Raw genomic sequence first — 19,540 nt, forward strand, 5'->3', positions numbered from 1 at the left:
TAACTTTCCTAAGATAGCCAAAAGTCTTCGAAGGTTTCAGGTTTGTCGTCTCCAGCTATAAGCTCCTCTTCGGCACCTGGCATGACACGCCGTGAGCTTTGAATGCCCAGTAAACACACACACACCCCATCCCTTTTTCCCAGTCCAACACACAATCACAAATATAACATCAAATAGTAAAGCATGATACTCAACCAAATAAACAAAGGGTTACAAGTTAGATGTTAGTAAACTAGAAATCCCCCAAAGAGATTTCGTCCTCCCAACCACAAGAATTGGACACCAGACTATTCGGAACTCCCCCTTTTGCTGCTTTGTTGCAGAACTAACCTCGGATGCCTACCAACGGTTATATACCGCGTAGCGCCAACCGCAGGGCCTCAAAAGGGATAGCGAAAAGAAAAAGTTTTATCTCCTGAATCCAACCTCATCCTTCCAGAAAAAGTTTTATCATCCTGAATGTCCCATCCGGACCCAACCTTATCTCACCATTCAAACCGTCGCAAGGAGTCCGAATACGTCCGTTCCATTCCAGGGTTTACGCGACAACTGCTTGCGCAAGACTTTAACTTTCAAATAGGGAACGCATCCCAAAAATCCATATATCACATATTCTCATCTTTTCATTACTCAAGTGCTCGAAAACCCAATACCCACCCAATTAGGTTTCCCGTTGAATTAAGTGTTTTAAGTCAAGGTTAGTCCAACTAAACAATAAAATAAAATTCACATAAGCATGCCTCCTCAAGAAGATAAATAACATAACATACCCATAAAACATTATGCCAAGATATGATAATAGGCCATTAAACATTTCAATGAATACAATGGTATAAAACATCCAAACATAACAAATTTTCCAGATTTAGCATCACATAAAGATTAAAATGAAAGGACTATTTTAGATCTTCCACCGGGCTCGGTCTTCCTATAGTTCGTAGAGAATTTGATCTAGTTTCTAGAACATTTTTCGGAAATGGGATTGCTTTTCCAGATTTTAAGTTATTTAGAAAATACTCCAGCGCTGTCCAGAATCTGTCCAGATCCGTCGACCGTTACGAAAATTTGACTTTCTTGCAAACCGCTTAATATTTTTCGATGAAACTAATTTTAGTTGAAATCTAACATCTTAAGGAAGGTTTTGATATAAAATAGAGGTCCAGAATAATTTTGTACATTTTTCTAGAATTTCTGGAAGTGGGCTGAAAAAAACAGATTCTAAGGTGCTTTGCTCAAAACAAGAAGATTTATGAAAAAGGGGTTCCATCCAGGGAAAGTTTCATTTCTTTTGTGAAGAAAATATGCTGACTATCACATGTTTGACTCAGAAAATTTGGTTGAAAGAGTGCTCTTGAAAAGTTGAGAGATTGGTACAAAAAGAAGATGGTTTTGTGCCAAAATGGGGAAAATACAAGAGAGATAGAATCAATGCTCAACTTTTAGCATTTTTAACAAAAGTAACTCATCAATAACAGATCTGAAAACATTATTTAGAACCCTTAGAAACATGTATTTGAAAAAGGAAAATGAAAGAGAAGGTTGTGTTGTGGCTTACCTACAAAGCTTTGCACAAGAAGCTCTCTTCTTCCTCCTTCTTCTCCTCTAGACTTCTCTTTCTTGCTCTCCTCCCTCTCTCTAACCTAATGTGTGTATGTGGGTGTGGTGTTTGTGCTTTGCCAAGCTAGGGGAGGTTGATATTTATAGACAATTCATGATGTAAAATGTCCTAAAAGCCCACTAGTTGAAAATGGATGGAAAGTTAGAATTTTGGTTGGTGTCAAATGGGATAGGAGTAACTAAGGTGCTAAATCATAGGTTTTGGCATCAATTAGTTGATCTCTAGTTGAAAGGTAACTAGTTTTGAGATTTGCAACCTAGGTCTAGGTCACTAGGTTTGGATTTCCTAGAATTTCATGATGGTGGTTCTTGGAAATTGGTTTTTCACTTTCTCCTAGGAAGGCTTGCCATAGGGAAGGGTGATGGGGCTATTATTTTAATGATTTTAGGTATTAGGGGCACAGTTCTCAATGTATGCATATATATATATATATATAGATTTCATTTGATTGATGGTACTAATAATATTAGGGTACATGTACTATTTTTGGGGTAATTCTTGAAATTAATAAAAGAAACGAGGGCTTGGAATTAAACTCATGTATTGGAACCTTATTTATGTATTTAATTATGATCTAGTTAGGTTTAGGGCTAATTTAAATACTCATAGCAAATCTTTATTGGTACCAAAGTCATTATTGCTCCAAGATTCAAGGGATTTGTTTGTACTAAAGTATAATGATGACGGCTAGTCATGTCCTCGAGATTTGGGGAGATTTGCCTATTTATTTTGTGTACAAATCTTGGAAATTGTAAAACATAATGTTAAAAAAAGATTTTTGGGTACAAGTGTATATATAAATATATGATGGTACTTGTTTGAGGTCAATTTGTGATTTAATAAAAATGTGAGGGCTTGGGCTCAATTAAAATATCTATTTCAAGTGAAGAGTTAATAAATTAGTATTTAGGAAAAATAATTCAGTTTGTATTATCTTGCTTTGAATTTAAAGGTAAATAACTGAATGAAGACTGTAAAAACCGAAAGTTGGGGTTTAGAGCAATTAATCTAAAATTTGAGAGTTAAATAATTAATATTAGAGTGTTACAAATGATTTCTAAGCTTCCAGGGTCGATTAGGGTTTGTATGGTTTCGTCCGTGATGCGTTTTTGACTCTAGGGTTTAATTTGCGAGCAATCAACGAATTAAGGGCTTTGTTATAGTAACTCAAAATTTTGGGATCTAATAAGGTTTACAAAAGTTAGGGGTCTTACAATGTAGCCCACCGTAGTTTCAGTCACTGAAAGGTACAAAATCAACGGTTTTCCCGGCTCAGGCGGTGACAACACGGGTGGGTTTTGTAAGTATTCCTTGATCTGTTCAAAAGCAGCTTGGCATCGGCCGTCCCATTGGAACCTCTTTCCTTTCTTTAGGAGACCAAAAAGTGGTTCACAAGTCAAGGTTAATTTTGAGATAAACCGTCTTATGAATTTCACTTTACCCAGAAAGCCTCTCACCTCCTTTTTAGTCCTTGGTGGTGGCATTTCTAAGATGGCCTTGATTTTCAAAGGGTCGACCTCGATACCACTCTGTGTAATCAAGAACCCCAGCATTTTCCCTGCTGTAACACCAAACGTACACTTCTGAGGATTCAGCCGCAAATCTAGCCCGTCAATTTGCTTAGTGACCTCTTCTTTAATTTTGAGAGCCCAGTCCGGGCAGATCCTTCTGAGTTTTTGTTTAATGGGTCGGGCCTCTGGGTCAAGAGGGATCCAGTGCTGTACAATCTCAGGATCGATTCTAGGCATGTCTTCATAGGACCACGCGAAAACATCTTTGAAATCTTTTAATAAAGCGACTAAGCGCTCGCGCTCCTCTGAAGACAACGTAGACCCGATCTGGACCAGCCGTGGTTCCTCCTTAGTACCCACATTAACTGTAGTGATTTCATCAACCAAGGGTTTAACAAACCTCTTATGCTCTTGATCAATTAGACGTTGTAAAACTGGAGGAATTTCTTCCTCGTCGTTTTCATCAAAATTTTGAAAGTCCTGATTAATACAATAAATCAAAGGCACAGAAAAGTACTCAGAAACCACAGCCAATCCATTCTCATTAAGCACATCCAAATCGTCCGATTCCTCTGTTACAACAGACTCAAAAGAGAAAGAAAAAAACGACCTAGACAAGACTGTGGTATCTGGTTTATCACCCCCAGGATTACCGGACTCAGACTCAGACAAGCTAGAACTTGATTTCGACTCTACAGACTCAGTGGAATCAGATTCCGGCTCACTACCTGACCCGGTGCTGCTTGACAAAAATCCCTCCTCGTACTGCCAGATAAGAGAGGGTGCGATGGATGCATCCCAAATGCTTGACGGTGGGCTCGCAGCCATTTCATTCTCAATCATGGACACCGAGAAGTTATCCCCCAAGCACTTCTGTACGATCGGAGGATCTGAAAGTAGACAAGCCAGTGCTACCGCCATTTCAGTTTCGGTGTTCTCGGAATCCACTTTCTCATTCTGCTCAATCTCAGCTGATGGGTCCGTCTGCTCCTCGGCAACATCTTCCCCAGATAACTGCAGATCAAAGAAGATCTTAAACCCCGGCAAGTGCCTCCTCTCGGCATTCAGCCATGGCTCTGGGAAGCCACAAAATGGAAAGTCCGCCCCCTCCCAGACGAAGCGTCCGTTTAGGGTACCCTGGATGGGTCGGTGCATCAACTCAAAAGGCCTCCCTGCCTACTTCGCTCTGGCTCTCCTGGCCATCTCCTTACCTTTCCTCACCCAATCCTCTTTGGTGGGCAGATAACCCAAGCCAAAAGTATGTGGGTTGTGCGGCACTTCAGCCGATACTGCAATGCCCTTCCGGCCACTCTTTCCCAATCCCATCCTGAGGATGTGTTGGAGTTTGTTCATGAGGTACACTGATTCTGCACTGACATACAACCCCTCATCAACAGCTAAGATGTTCTGTACGACCCGGGCCTCAGCTAGAGTAAACCCTGATAGGAACACACCCTCCGTGCCGTGCTCGATTTCCAAAACTGGTGTAGACAATTTTGGCGGCGGATGGATTGACGAATTCCCGAAAATAATAGCCACCCCCTTCCCGTGGGGGTATTTCAACATCTGGTGCAAGGTGGAAGAGATTGCCTTTACCTGGTGCAGCCACGGCCGCCCCAAAAGTAAGTTAAAGGTTGCGGGAACGTCCAAGACATGAAAGTCAATCTCGTGTTGTCCTGGACCAACCTGGGTCTGAATTTTCACAATCCCCATCACCTCTCTGCTTGTGTTATCATATGCCCTTATCACCTAAGTTGTCGGCACAAAGTTTGCGGGCTTCAACCCGATTGCATACGCTGTCGTTGCCGAGCATACGTTGATGGCGGATACAGTATCGACAACAACCACCAGTATCCATTTGTTTCTACACTCCACAAAGATATAAAGATGTTTGTTGTGAGCTGAGCCCTCAGGCGGTAATTCCTTGGCAGAAAAAGTCAGCGTCGAGGAACCTTCTCCTGGAAAAACCAAGCCCACCAGTTGTTCAAGCGTGGTGTCTATTGAGAGTTTGGCGTTGTCCATCATTTATAAGACAGCTTGTCTATGAACACGTGAAGCCATAAGCAGTCCACAGATGGAGATGTCTGCTTGTATCTTTTTCAATTATTTTAGCACAGCCTCATCCTCAAGTAGCTTCTCTTTCTACTTTTTCGCCTCCTTGTCCTTCCCGGATGCCTCTGGCTGATCTAGGTGCGGGGGCTTGAAATACCGCTCACTCCTAGTCATATGGTCAACTTCGCCAATATACAAGGTATCGTCCGGTTGATTGCTCCCCCAATCCTCATCTGGTCAACTTCGCCAATATACCAGGTATCGTCCGGTTGATTCCATCAACAACCGACAGACACCTGTCCGACTCCGTTGTAACTATCTCTATACCCGCAGTACTTTCCATCCAGGTGCTCGCAGTATGCTCTGTCTTTGTGCACATATCAGGTTCAGTCCCCATAGGGGCCTTGGCTTTTCTGGCTCTCTCAGAGTCTTTGATTCCTTCTTGTTCCAACTGTGTCAGTACAATTTGCTGTTCAACATTCCCTGTATTCAAAATGCCCAACTCCTGAGCGAAATTCTTGGCCCCGATGCTCTCCGGCGATGTATTCTAATCCCCGGCCCTTCCGGCCATAATTGATGTCCTTGCCCCTGACGGACCCTTTTCCAGCTGAGATTCTTCAAAAATCTCTGGTTGGTCGTCAAGCCACCCTGTGACCTCTGCTGACTCCTCAAAATCGAACCAGTTGACTGTCATGTCCTCCGGATCTTGTTCGTTGAAAATCTGAAGGTCAGCAATATCCTCTTCCAAATCCGCTAAGTCATCTAGCCTCTGATCAAGTCCTTTCCCCTGTATTACACAAAGTTCTGCCCCTGCTGGCAATTCCAGATTCGGCCTAACCTGACATGCTGATACAATGTAGCCACTCGGATCATATACCCCCTCAGCACAGCTCCCAATTTCCTCAGATTCTGAATTAACAGCCCCAATGTTCCTTCTTCGATGATCACCACCATTGGTTCGGGCTGGGTTCGGGAGATGTCTAACATGCACAAGTCAGTGCTGTCAGGAAGGAACACCTCCGGCTTAGGTAGGTGAGATGGGGTGATATATATGCTGGGATCGTATGACATGACCTCAGTCTGGATAAAATTGATGCGTTTGGGAGGTGGAGCTTGGTTGTGTGGTGGGAGAGGGTTGGTTGTGACATTGGGTTTCTTCGGAGGCACAATCACCCTATTATCAATGAGATCTTGAATCTCATGACGTAATTGGAAGCATTGGTCGGTGTCATGACCATGCTGTTAGTGAAAGGAACAATATTTGGCTGGATTATGGGAGGGGAGAAGTGGATTCGGCAATGGCCGCAGCTTTAGGGGCTTCAAGTGCCCTTTCTTGATTAAAACCCCCAGAGCTTTGGACAAGGGCATATATAATGGGGTGAAGGTTCTTGGCCTCGGGGCTGGTACTTGGTTGTTTGTGAGTTGCTACCGGATGCACCGGCAAATGGTGTAGCCGCCAGGGTTCTTGGAGGGGGAGTGGTGGTGACCATGCTTGCTTCCGAGGCTCTGGCAGTTGCAGCACTGCTCGAGCCTGCATTTGTGTTGCGGTTGAAGGTTCTCCTGGGTTGCTCTCTGTCATTGTCGATCAGACCCTGCTTCAAAGCATCCTCAATCTATACCCCCATCTCATGTAAATCTGAAAAGGTAGGGAAGGGGAGTACGATCATTTTTTGCATGAGCTTAGACTGGAGATTGCGCCCAATCATCCGTATTTGATCTTTGTCAATTTGCCTAAGGGTCATCATCGAGGCCTTGGCCCTTCTGCCTAGTCGTCTCGAGATCACGGGTTGTGATCTCGATCTGTGTATTATAGGAGTACTGAGCGACAAAAGCCTCGGCCATCTCATCCCAATTCCTCTTAACATCGTCTTCCAGTTTTGCGTACCAGATGGACGCCACACCTGACAAGGTCTGACCAAATAAGGAAAGCTTCTGTAATCTGGTGAGGCCCATCGACCTTAGTATGTCTGAGAACAACCGCAGATGCACCACGGGATCTCCAGATCCATCAAATCGGTCAATGTGTGGCATCTTAAATCTGCCTGGCCGTGTCACGGCTACGTCGGTATACCCATCCTCGATGTCTAGGATGGACTTCACACCCTGAGATTTCTTGAATAGCTTTTCAAGCTTGCTCACTTTTAATGTCGTGGGGTCCACCTCGAATTCGAAGGGAGAATCCGGTTGATTGATAGAAGTGGGTGCCATAGATAGTTGAGGTAGAATCGGGGGCAGAGCTGGCCCTGTTGGGATATCTGTATCCTCCTGGACATTCTGGACATTCGCCATCTCCCCAGGTATTGGGACTCTTGGTGGGGGGGGGGGGGAGTTTGGTGTGACGCAGATGCTCCGATTTGCTACTGTAGCCGGGTGATTAGCTCTGCCTGTTGGGCCATGACGACGGCCTGCTGTTTCGCAAATTCTGCTTAACGAGCAGCGTCCTCCTGCATGGCTTTCATACTTTCTTGGAGTTGACACATCATTTCCTCCATCCCTGCTATACTGCCCTGATCTATCTGAACTACCAGTATGTCTATCTCTGGAGTAGCCTCGGGAATCCCAACCTGACTGTTCAAAGACCACTGATCTGGAAATCTCGGTACCGATACGCTGCATCTTCTCGACCTCCGCCTGACAACCGGGGATAAGGAATAGAACACTGGTTGTCCGTCTACCAGATCCTCAGATTGATGGAGTCGATGACCTCTAGTCCAAAGTGCCTGGGGAATATCTGCTTGGTCGGAAGCAATTGTGCGAAACTACCTAGCAAAAAGATAAATAAAGCAATAATAAGGAAATAAACAACCAGAAAACGAACAACATAACGGCTTAAATGAACACAACACACAGTTGGGTATAACAACACGCAGTTGATAAGCTGAATATACTGTTCTTAAACAATGATCATTGTTCCCAAATTACTGCCCCCAAATCTGAATCTGATACCCGCGGATATACTGATTCTCAAAACACTGGTACCCACAGGCCTGATGCCCAAACTTGCAAACATGATACGTGCAACCTGTAGAGACACAATCTAACAGCACATAGCAAGCAAGTGAGAACCAAAAACACCCCTATGGAGGGGTAGGGTTTCCCTGTCCTATTTTGTCAAGAGCTAGGGTTTCACTACGCACACAGCGGTTTCAAACAACCTATAATCGGGTATGCAACCTGTCCTAGTTTGGGATGGTCACTATGGATTCCGAATATGCATTAAGTCGAATGGTCAAAAAGGGTGCCCCGATAAAAATCGGGGTATGTGTTTCCATCGTGGCAGAGCCCGTAACCGGTCAGCCTTATGGCACGCTTCTCAAAGCGAGCCTCCGACAAATCGTTCAGGAAAAGCAGACAGCAAACACGATGTCCTAGGCGCACCAATGCAAATGCAATGTAAAGAAACGCATAAGTGTAGTCAAAGCAAGATATCATGAGTTCGAGTCAAGTTCTCTAACTCCCCAGTAGAGTCTCCAGAAACTGTAGACATCCCCGAACGTCCCAGGAAAATACCCTTTTGTTCATTGGGCTCACTACAGTTCGGACTCGATGTCACAGTTCTGAATCTAATCTTGCAACGTGCAATGCAAGATCGATAAATCACCAAAGAGTCCAAATCCAGCAAATCGTTTTGAAAAATTGATTTTTAGAAAGAAGTGCTAAACATGGACTGCTTTGCCAGATACAGAGTCGCCACCTAAATATTTTATTTTGGGGGAATTTAGGAAACCCTGACTCGTGCTTAAGGCCACGTGTCCGTCATCACCAAAGTTGCCTCGGCTCGGGAACTTGGGTACGATTGGGGAAGGTCATTTCATGAGCACCCCCGCTCGCCCGATCAAAGATCGGCCACTATTAAGCATGATATTTTGTTTTTGAAAACACATGCGTTCTTATTCCAGTATATTAGTCTAGAATTACTATGTGATGCACACAGCATACAAGTATAGACTAGATTGCCTAAGTTGGAACAAAGCATCGCATATCCGTTTGTTTTAAAAATAGATTGAAGTTTGCTACTCGCAAGTAGGCTAAAACATGGGTTTCGACGAATTATTCCAATTCATGCAACCCAACCTTCACCCAAAGGCATTCAGGCAGTTATATCACATAAGCACATAGCCTCATGGCAAGCATGCTATCATGGCAACACTCACACACATGCAAGATGCTAAAGCATAAACACTCACCGAGTACTCCGAGCCAAAGAAAGAAGCTAATTAGAAAACATGCATAAATCCTTACTATGCTAAGAATGCCTAATGCAACACATGCAAAAATGCAACTACAATGCACTCGGCTATTCTAAGATGGCATATGAGATGCAACAATCGATACATGTATTCAACTTGGAATTGAAATACAATGCAGTTAGCATTATGCGCCGAGCCCGATGCATGCAATACAGATGAATGAATGTAAGCATGCGAACATATAGATGCTAATTGAAACATGCCCTAAAACTAACCAACATAAGCTGGTAAATAAAAGGGAGAAAGACGTGGGATTGGAAGACAAGCACCATACACACGCACACTTATTACAAAGTTCGCCCTTTCGCGGAGGATCCGAATAAATAATACAGAACAAACTAGCTAATCTAAGCTAATTAAACTAATTATTACACAATCGAAATGAATAACGAATTGCAGCTAAATATTACACAACATTAATTAATTAACAAATTAAACTAAGGAAGCAAATAAATTAACATGCAAGCTACATGAAATGGACTGCCTCAGATCTGTTTCGAATGATAAAGGGTGCATGCATGCTCGTGCCGCCTTGTCGGGAAATCCATCGTGATGCCCCGGCTCGCCTTTGTATGCAATTGATTTCAGAAAGTTGCACCAGGCTCCGGAGAGATAAAACTCCACCCAGGGAAGCTGTGGGAAGGCTGCCAACCAAGCTATGGGCAAGGAAGACCATCTGTCGACCACCCTTGGTGGTGAAAACCAGAAAAGGTGGTTGGCCTGCCAGAAAACCTGGTCGGCCGACCAGTTTCTTCTCCTGGTTTCTGCATTTTCTGCAACAAAGGCAACAGAGAGAGAAAGCAAGGTATTTGCAACACATGTGTGCACGACCACTCTCCCCATCATTGCATATGCTCTAGGGAGTGTAGTCCTTGATCCTCGGGCCACCAATCACGCATCTCGATGCATGATGGCCGAGGAGTCGGATTGGACGACTCAATGTGAAATGAATGCACATATAAACACATAAATGCGTAAACTCCATCATGTGTTAGTCAAGAGTGTCGGCGACCGAGAATTGAGGCACGTTTCATCACTTGGAGTATGAAACGTCCCTCGTTTCCCGTGTTTGGACTAGCTCCTATTCCAAACACAATGCAACAAGTAGAATGGCATGCACAATGCGACCTCAAGCATGCAATCCTAAGGCGATGCAACCAAGTCATGCAAAGGATGACGTGCAAACATGCAAACTAGCATACGCAATGCTACGAACTAATAATGGCATACTCAATGCACATGATACTATATGTCATACACAATGCACATGTGAAGACTATCATACATAATGAAGTGAACAAGGCATGCACAATGCAATGATCAAACATGCGACAACACGGCATACTCGATACTATGAACTACAATGGTATACTCGATGCAAAATGGACTTAAACCAAAATGAATGGGCCTCAGCCACACCCAAATCAGTGGCCACACATGATGAAAATGAGGCAACAAAACATATGCAAACATGCAAGATGCAAGGGCCCAAAGCCTAGGGCATAAGATACAACTGTATGAAAGCATGGAAAGGATGAAATATGGCATACAACAACACATGTTCCAACTCTGAAATGACATACAAAATGGTCCCAAATCATGCAAACAACTCATGTTATGCATGTTGAATGGCTCAAATACTGAAACTAGTGAAGTGCATTACACTAGAGGTATGCAAAGCAATGCCCAAATGAACAAACCAACCCCAAACAGTCCGTATGCAGGCCCAAAACAGTGTCAAAATGGACTAAGATGATGGCTTGAAATGCACAAAAATTAAGCTTATGCAATGGCCCAAAAATGAGGCATACAAGCACAACCCTCAAGTACATTTAAAAAGTGGAAAACATGGGAATATGGCACAAGTATAAGCTCTAAAATAACATGTTCAATGATGCCAAGACAAGAAAACAACTCAAGTTAAACATGCAAGAGGTTTCAAAACTCGAAGCTAGGCAAGGGTATTACACTACAAGCATGCATGACAAGCATCATTCAACCATGGGACCTCAAAACAGAGCTAAGGCAGCCCAAATCATGAATTAAATCAGTTTAGAACATGGCCAAAACATGCTAGAATCAAGGGCCGAAACAACATGCAATGTGAGCTAGTGGACATGGATTACACTACAAGCATATGAAGAATTCAAGAGGCCACTAAACCAGCAAAATTCAAAGACATGACATGCAAAATAAAGCCTAAAAACCCACTGAAACATGATCAATGCATGCAAGAATGACATGCTCCTTTGATAGGCTATAAGAGGGGTTATTCTACACATGCGAGAGACACACCCAAGGTGACAAAACCAACTCTAGACAGACCCTAGGAAGGCCCTAAAAGTCACTGAAAAGGGCCTGAAATAAGGCTTGGAGGTGTGCAAATGAAGGCTCCTTTGTAAGGCCAAAAATGCTAGTGAACAAGACAAGGAGGGAGAGGGTCACCCCTCTCTAATTTTGGCTCTCAAAAACACATGGTAACCACTAAAAATCCGCTGGATTTCAGTGGTTAAAAGGCCAAGCAAAGGTCAACACAAAGGCCTTAGGGCATGGCTCAAAACAAGGCAAAATGAAGCATGCAAGAGGGTAGATGACCCCCAACAACAAAATGACCTTAAACAAACATCAAAAGAACCCCAAAAAAAGACTTTTTTCAGTTGACAACAAAGGTCAAATATGCATGCAAATAAGACTAAGAGATGTATCAAAATAAAGCTTAAAAGAGGAAAAAGTGTGTTACCCTTGAAGCTCAACAAGACAACAACTTCTCCAGCCCAAAACCAACTCTTTGAGACCTCTCAAGACCCTCCAAGAACCTTAGAACAATGGTGGAGGTGTGTGGCTATGAGGTGTGGTGTACTAGGTCAAGAACAAGGCCCTTTTAAACCCAAGACAAAGAGATATAGAGGGAAGTGTATGCACAAGCCTTTAGACAAAAATTTGAACCCTAACCAAGGGAGAGGAGGGCCTCTCTTATAGAGATAGAAGGCTAAAGCTTCTTCAAGAAGCTAAAAAACAAGGCTCAAGGTGTATGGAGGATACAAACTGTGCCTTCCGGCTGGCACAGCTGGCACACACTCACACAGACAAAACAGGAGGGAGTAGGCCGACCAGTTCAGGTGGTCGACCAACCACTTCCCCTGTTCGGCTGACCAGTTCAAAAGGTTCAAGTCAATGGAAGGTGGTCGGCAGCTCCATCTGATGGTCTCCACATTGAATGCAAGCTGGTGGTGTGGTGGGAGACTAGTAAATGTGGCTCAAAGACCGAAGAGACCAGCTTCCTGACAAGAAAATTGGCTGGGGAGAGAAAAGTGGTCTCCAAGGAGAAAAGGTGGTCTCCCACCCTTGTACCACCTCCCAAACAATGAAAACAAGGTTCATGCCAAAAATGAACCAACACCGATGCAAAACGAGGGTTCGGCCAGCAAAACGCGCGGCCGGGTGCCCCGAAAACAGGTTGTTAAGCACCAAAAGTGGTGTGTGACCACAAAGGTGGTCTCTCGGGCCACAGTGTCCCTCTAGATAGAGGAAACAAGGTGTGTGCCAAAAACTGTGCCAAACGGAGAATGTTAAGCAGTCCCAAACTGAGGCGCACGGTCGGCAGCTTCAAAAATCGAAAACTGGTCTCCAAACTGGAAAAATGGCCTACGACCACAAAAAGCAGCCTACGGCCACTGAGAGATGGTCTACAAGACCTCTCCCTCCCTTCGGGAAGAGAAAATGAGACCCGATTTGCAAACCGAGGCAAAGCACAAAAGGGTCCCAAGGTCCGGGGGTAAAGCTCTCAGCCGAAACTCCGAAACCTCAGAACGAGCACAACATGCACCATCAACGAGCGCTCAACTCCAAAACCTTAGAATGAGCACAACATGCACCATCAACGAGTGCTCAATCGATGATGTCTAAGTCTTAAGGTCGGTCAAAAATGGGGTGTCTACAACTAGTTGTGGGTCAAACAGGGCAGATTTCCAGAGAGGCAGACAGAGTAGCTTCTGCAGACTGTCTGCATTAACACGCATCCGATCCTTGTGCATCTTTAGTTCATATTATTATCATTGTAATTACTTATCATATTCTTGTTGTTATAATCCTTGTTGTAATTATTGTTGTACTTATTATTGTTTTAATGTTGTTGTTGCACTTTAATGTTGTTGTTGTAATAAGTTTGAAAGTTAGATAGTTAGTTATTTATTCATAATTAAATTCAGATTTGTAATAGTTAGTTTAATTCGGACACTTGGACACTCATTCGAACCCTCTTGCACGAGGGTAAATATGTAATAATTATGTATGTCTTCCAACCCCGTTTCTTTCTCCCTTTTATTTATCCACTTATAATGGTAGCATAATGCATCATGTTTCCTTAGCATTTCCCATGATTTACATACACTCATCTCACCTGCATTTGGGTTCGGCTCATCATACTAACCAATGTCACATTCAACTTCCTTAAATGAATACGTGATCTATCATATGTCTTGAATTGAATCATATACCATGCTAATAGTCGAGCGTATTAATTGCATGATTGTATGCGTCACATTAGTCATGTTGCATTATTTAGGAGCATGCATGTTTTCTAATTATTTTATTTGGCTTGTCTCGAAGTACTAGGTGAGCATTTTCTATTTTAGCATATCACATCGTATGTTTGTGTGCCATATCGAGCATGTTTTCCATGAGACTAAGTGCTTAAGTGATATACCTATTTGAATGCCTGTGGATGGAGGTTAATCGCTAAAATTGGGATGAATTGATTAATGTACATACAAACTCACCTTTTCACGTGACGCGTAATTGAAACAATTTTCAAAACAAACAAGAAATCAAAGCATTCCAATCTTTGTGAAATTGTCTATACTTGTGTGCATCACATAGTAACATAGATAAATAAATCAGAATAAGGGCATATAATGTAAATAAAAATCACATCATGGTTAGTAGAGGTTGATCTTTGGTCGGGTGAGTGGGGTACACAATTCATGACCTGCCCCTCTCATACCTATGTTCCCGAGCCAAGAAACTTTGGTGATGATAGACATGTGGCCTTTGGTACGAGTCATGGGTTTTCTAAATTCTCCAAAAATATTTAAGTGGCGACTCTAAAATCTCGCTAAGCATTCCATTTTTTGCATTTGATTCAAACATTGATTTTCCGAAAGAATTGCCGGATTTGGACTCATTTGTGTTTATCTATTTCACATTGCACTTGTGAAATCAGATTCAGAACCACAGGAGTCCGAACTATAGGGCAAATCGTATCCGAAAGGAGCACGAAAAACAAGCTACACATGGAAATCTACTAAGCTTTTAAAAGAAAATGTTTTCTTTTATTTTTTTTTCCATTCTTGTATAAATTTTCCATCAGTCTTCCTTAAAAGTTCCTTTTTATCATTTCATAAAGGTCTGAGATCTTTGAACCATGCATTACCAATACTCCTACATTCCACCCTTTTTAAATCCCAGTCAGTCATCACCCCACCATAATCCACATTACTTCCATATATATATAACTACACATATTTTAAACTATACCAAATAACCAATCTATATAAAAACAAATCAATTCATTTCCATTTATCCCATTACACATATCAAATCCATTATAATTATTTCATTGTTTCAAATTTTATTACACAACACATAATTCAACATTCAATCTCCATATTTTTTTGTCCTTACACGTATGGCTAGTAGACACCTCAAAACATTCCCACATTCGTCGTCCTCACATGAACCGGGCAGTGGGCACCTCAAACCTTTCACATTTGTCGTCATCACACGATTTGGCTAGTGGACACCTCAAAACATTCCCACATTCGTTATCCTCACACGAACTGGGCAGTCGGCACCTTAAACCTTCCACTTTTACCATCCTCACCCAAACCAGCTAGTAGACACCTCAAAACATTCCAAAGCAATAACATCTTAAACACTTCACAAGGAATCACAAGGACCCTTCAACTTTACTCATCAATTACCCCTTTAAGTCAAAATCAAAGAACAACCTTTAAGGGTTACACATTAAATTTTGGGGCTTTTCTTTCCAAGTATTAATTTCCCTTAATTCACGTCTATTTACTCAATCTCCCATAATTGGTTACCCAACCCATCATCAATTTCACACAACACACATCATCATCACAAAATCTATATATATACATCTATCTACATTATGCACCTCAATAATCACCCACACCTTAAGATTCACACACATTTAATTTCAAGCGATTAAAGTCAATTAAAACAAATACTCATGTTTGAAGCAAGTCCATAATTAGGGTTAGATCAATTTTTAAGGGTTTTTTTTTTTAGGCACAAAATCATATTCTAACTACTCAACACTTTCGTAGCCCTCTTCAATTTCACATTTAATCCCATTATTTTGAAAACCCTAACTCTTTTTTTATGCTTTTGAGAAAATATCCTCAAAAGAGGTTTTCATACAATACACAAAACTACCATCCATATATCTATATATATATTGTAAATAAGTAAGGAAATCCATACCCCTAGCAAGAGAGAAGAAACTCAAAATTCCTACTTCGATGAAAACGTGATCCACTCAGATGGATAGAAAGCCCTCGGCGTGCTCTACATTTTTATAAAAGGAACATGGGGTAGAAAATGAGTAGAAAGAGATGAAAATCAAGCTTGAAAGCTTAAAACCCTAAAAAATGGTGGAATGGAGGAAAGTGAGAGAGAAAGAAGATGAAAGAAAAGTGGACCAAAATGGCTTTTATTGATGGTGAAACACGAACAAACCGCTCGAGTAACCACTCTTGTGCTTGAGCGTTAGAGACACCACACCACTCGAGCGATCAACTCTATGCTCAAGCAAAAATCAGAATCTTAGACTTGCAAAAATACTGGAAGCTTCGCAAGACCACTCGACCTATTATTCCATCGCTCAAGTGATGAGAAGAAAACAAAAATTTCTGGAGTGCTACATGAAGAGCACCAAGGACCTCTGAATTGGGCACGTTTGTTTTGCTTTTTTAAATTGCCAATCTCTTCTCAAGCATCCTTATAAATACATTGGAGTAGAGAGAGTTTTGCGTTTAACCGATGTACTTCACTTATCCTACCCTACAGCTTGTGGGACAAATCAGAGACCGCGGTCATGGTCACCACACAGGATTTCAAAGTGTAAGTGTTGGCCTCGACGTCAGATTGCATTGCCATCAGTTGCTCGACTAACAACGTAAAAAAATTGGAAATGTAAAAAAACTGAAAATAGACGAGGGGCAGTGGCACTTTGTCGAGGCTTAGAGGAGTTGTTCTCAATAATCTCTATCGGGGAGTCATTAAGATCTGGGAAAAGAGAAAGAGTACAATGAGAAGAGGCCATGTTAGATGAGAGAAACAAAGAGTTTGTAGAATGTTTTTGTAGGTTTTTTCTACTCTACTTCTCTATTGCAGGACGTCCTTAAGAAGAGAAGGGAGAAGACGAAAGAGAAAAAAAATCCAAAGGAGAGGAAAGGCCGAGGCGATCGTTGACGGATCAGGGGTTGGTTTGGCTGTGTTAGTCAGGCGCTGTGATTGTTGAAATCGCGCGCTAGACACTACATTCAAAGGAGACGAAGGAGGAAAAGAGAGACAAGAACAAGGGAAATAGATATATGTATATATAGTGTATTTGCATATGTATACCGCATATAATATGTATATATGTATATGTGTATGTATATGTATACCGTATGTATATAATATGTATATGTATATGTATATATTTATATGGTGTGTATTTATATGTATATGTTTGTGTCCATATATGTATACGTATGAATATATTTTGTATGTGCGTGTATATGAATGTAATATGTATTTTGTGTATCGTTTGTATCCGTATATGTATATATGGTATGTGTATAAAATCAAAAAAATCAAAAAATATACAAAAAAAAAAAGAAAAGAAAAATAAAAAAAAGAAAAAATCAAAATAATCAAAATAATTCAAAAAATCAAAAAATGAAAAAAGGAAGAAACGAAAATGAAAATAATTTTTGTGCATCCATCAAACTATCAAACTATTTGTGCATCCATCAAACTATCAAACTATTTGTGCATCCATCAAACCATCTTTGTGAATTGATCGTATGATCAGACCATTCATATGCATTGATTGTATAATCAAACTGTTTATATGCATCTATCGCGCAATCGTGTTATACTCTCCTTGTGTATCCATCACATCATCGCAGTGTTCATGTGCATTGTCGTATCACATTCCCTTTGTATTCATCCTTTACACGTGAAACATGTTTAGGCTTGTCATCATTTTGTCATCATATTTCCTCCTCTCATGATTTCAGCATAGTTAGAGTGTGTTCCTCTTCTCACGATTACAACATGATTAGAGTGCATCCTCCTTACAAGATTTCAATGTGTTTGAAATGTGTTCTTCCTACTTTCACGATTGCAGCTTGGTTGGAGTCTATTTCTCCTCTCACGATTTCAGCATGGTTGGAGTGTATTCCTCTTCTCACAATTACAGTGTGATTAGATGTGTCCTTCTTCACACGATTTCAGCGTGTTTGGAATGTGCTCTTCTTCCTTTCACAATTGCAACGTAGTTAGAGTCTGTTCCTCTTCTTATGATTGCAGCATGGTTGGAGTGTGCTACTCTTCTCACAATTTTAGCGTGGTTAGAGTATGGTCCTCTTTTCACGATTGCAACGTGGTTGGAGTATGTTCCTTCTCCCATGATTTTAGCATGGTTAGAGTGTGTTCTTTTTCTTATGATTACCGTGTGATTAGAGTGTGTCCTTCCTCACATGATTTTAGCGTGTTTGGAATGTGTTCTTCCTCCTCTCACGAGTCCAGCATGGTTAGAGTATGTTCTCCCTTTCACGATTGCAGCGTGGTTGGAGTATGTTCCTCCTCACATTATTTTAGTGTGTTTGGAGCATGTTTTTGCATTTCTTGCATTCTTGTAGAAAACATGTTTGCATCACTCATATAAAAAGCATGATTGCACAATATTTTTTTACTATACTCACATCAGTTAGAATGCATCGTGCTATTTGCTTCTTTCATTTGCCATCTTTACAACTTTCTCATCATTGTGTTGCGTTGCATTGATCTTGAAATTGCATTTTGAGCATGTCATTCGCATCTTGTCCTTGAACTACACTGGTTTGATTCCTTGCAAAAGGATATACATAGGCAACCCTCGGATTCAACCAACTATATTTGCATCTTGTTTGTTTGCCCAAGTCTTACGACCTTGTCAAAAGGGTCATCTTCGAGCTTTGACATTCACTCACGTCATGAAAATGACTTTGAGCTTTGTCAAAGAGGGGCAACTGTAGACACCTCATTTTGACCGATCCTAAGACTTGGGCGCTTCCTTTCAATTACCCAATGATGAAAATAAGAATGTGTTTCCCACATAATCTTCAGTAAAAATGATGAAATTTGAGCTTTATTCCTAACCCTAAGCCTGTTTTGGCCAAGTGTTTAAGCCCTATTGGACAATCGGAGCCAAGCTGGACTGAATCGAAGCAAAACGGAAAAATTCCCTCTGGCCGATCGACTGCCCAGTCATTCGACCGATCGATCACCCAAGGAGTGTAGACCAAGTTGGTGTTTGCTTAGGTGGGGCACTTCACAACTCTATTTTTTGACCCATTTTTGTGCCAAATGTATGTATACTCAGCCTTCATTGCCTAGTGCTTGATCCATTGAAGGTAATGCTCCATTTTTTTCTTTCATTAACTCAATTTGTGTTCCATTAGCTCCATTATCTTCCCTGAATGCTCCATTAGTTCTCCACTGTGTCTTCCACTAGCTCCACTTGCATTGCCTACATAATGAGAGCTCAAGTCTTGAATTGGAAAAGATGAATTTGAAAGATGAAGTGTAAAGAGAATGATGAGTTTGAATTAGACTTTGAGAAAGAAAAGAAAGCTTTGAAAAAAAGAGTGTTGTCTTACCAAAATAGAGAAGTTGTCTAGCCTTCATATATCTCATCTTTCATTACAAAAGCCTCCCAAAAAACTCATTGAAACCAAGTCCTAGAGCTTTGATCATGGATAGAGTAATCCTTATCAAGTTTAAGAAGATTAGAGAGTGATCATCTCCTTGTCCAAAGACATCATTTTTGC

This window comes from Camellia sinensis, chromosome 10 (genome assembly GCF_055761805.1).
Source record: "Camellia sinensis isolate YWXY chromosome 10, ASM5576180v1, whole genome shotgun sequence".
Lineage (NCBI taxonomy): Eukaryota > Viridiplantae > Streptophyta > Magnoliopsida > Ericales > Theaceae > Camellia > Camellia sinensis.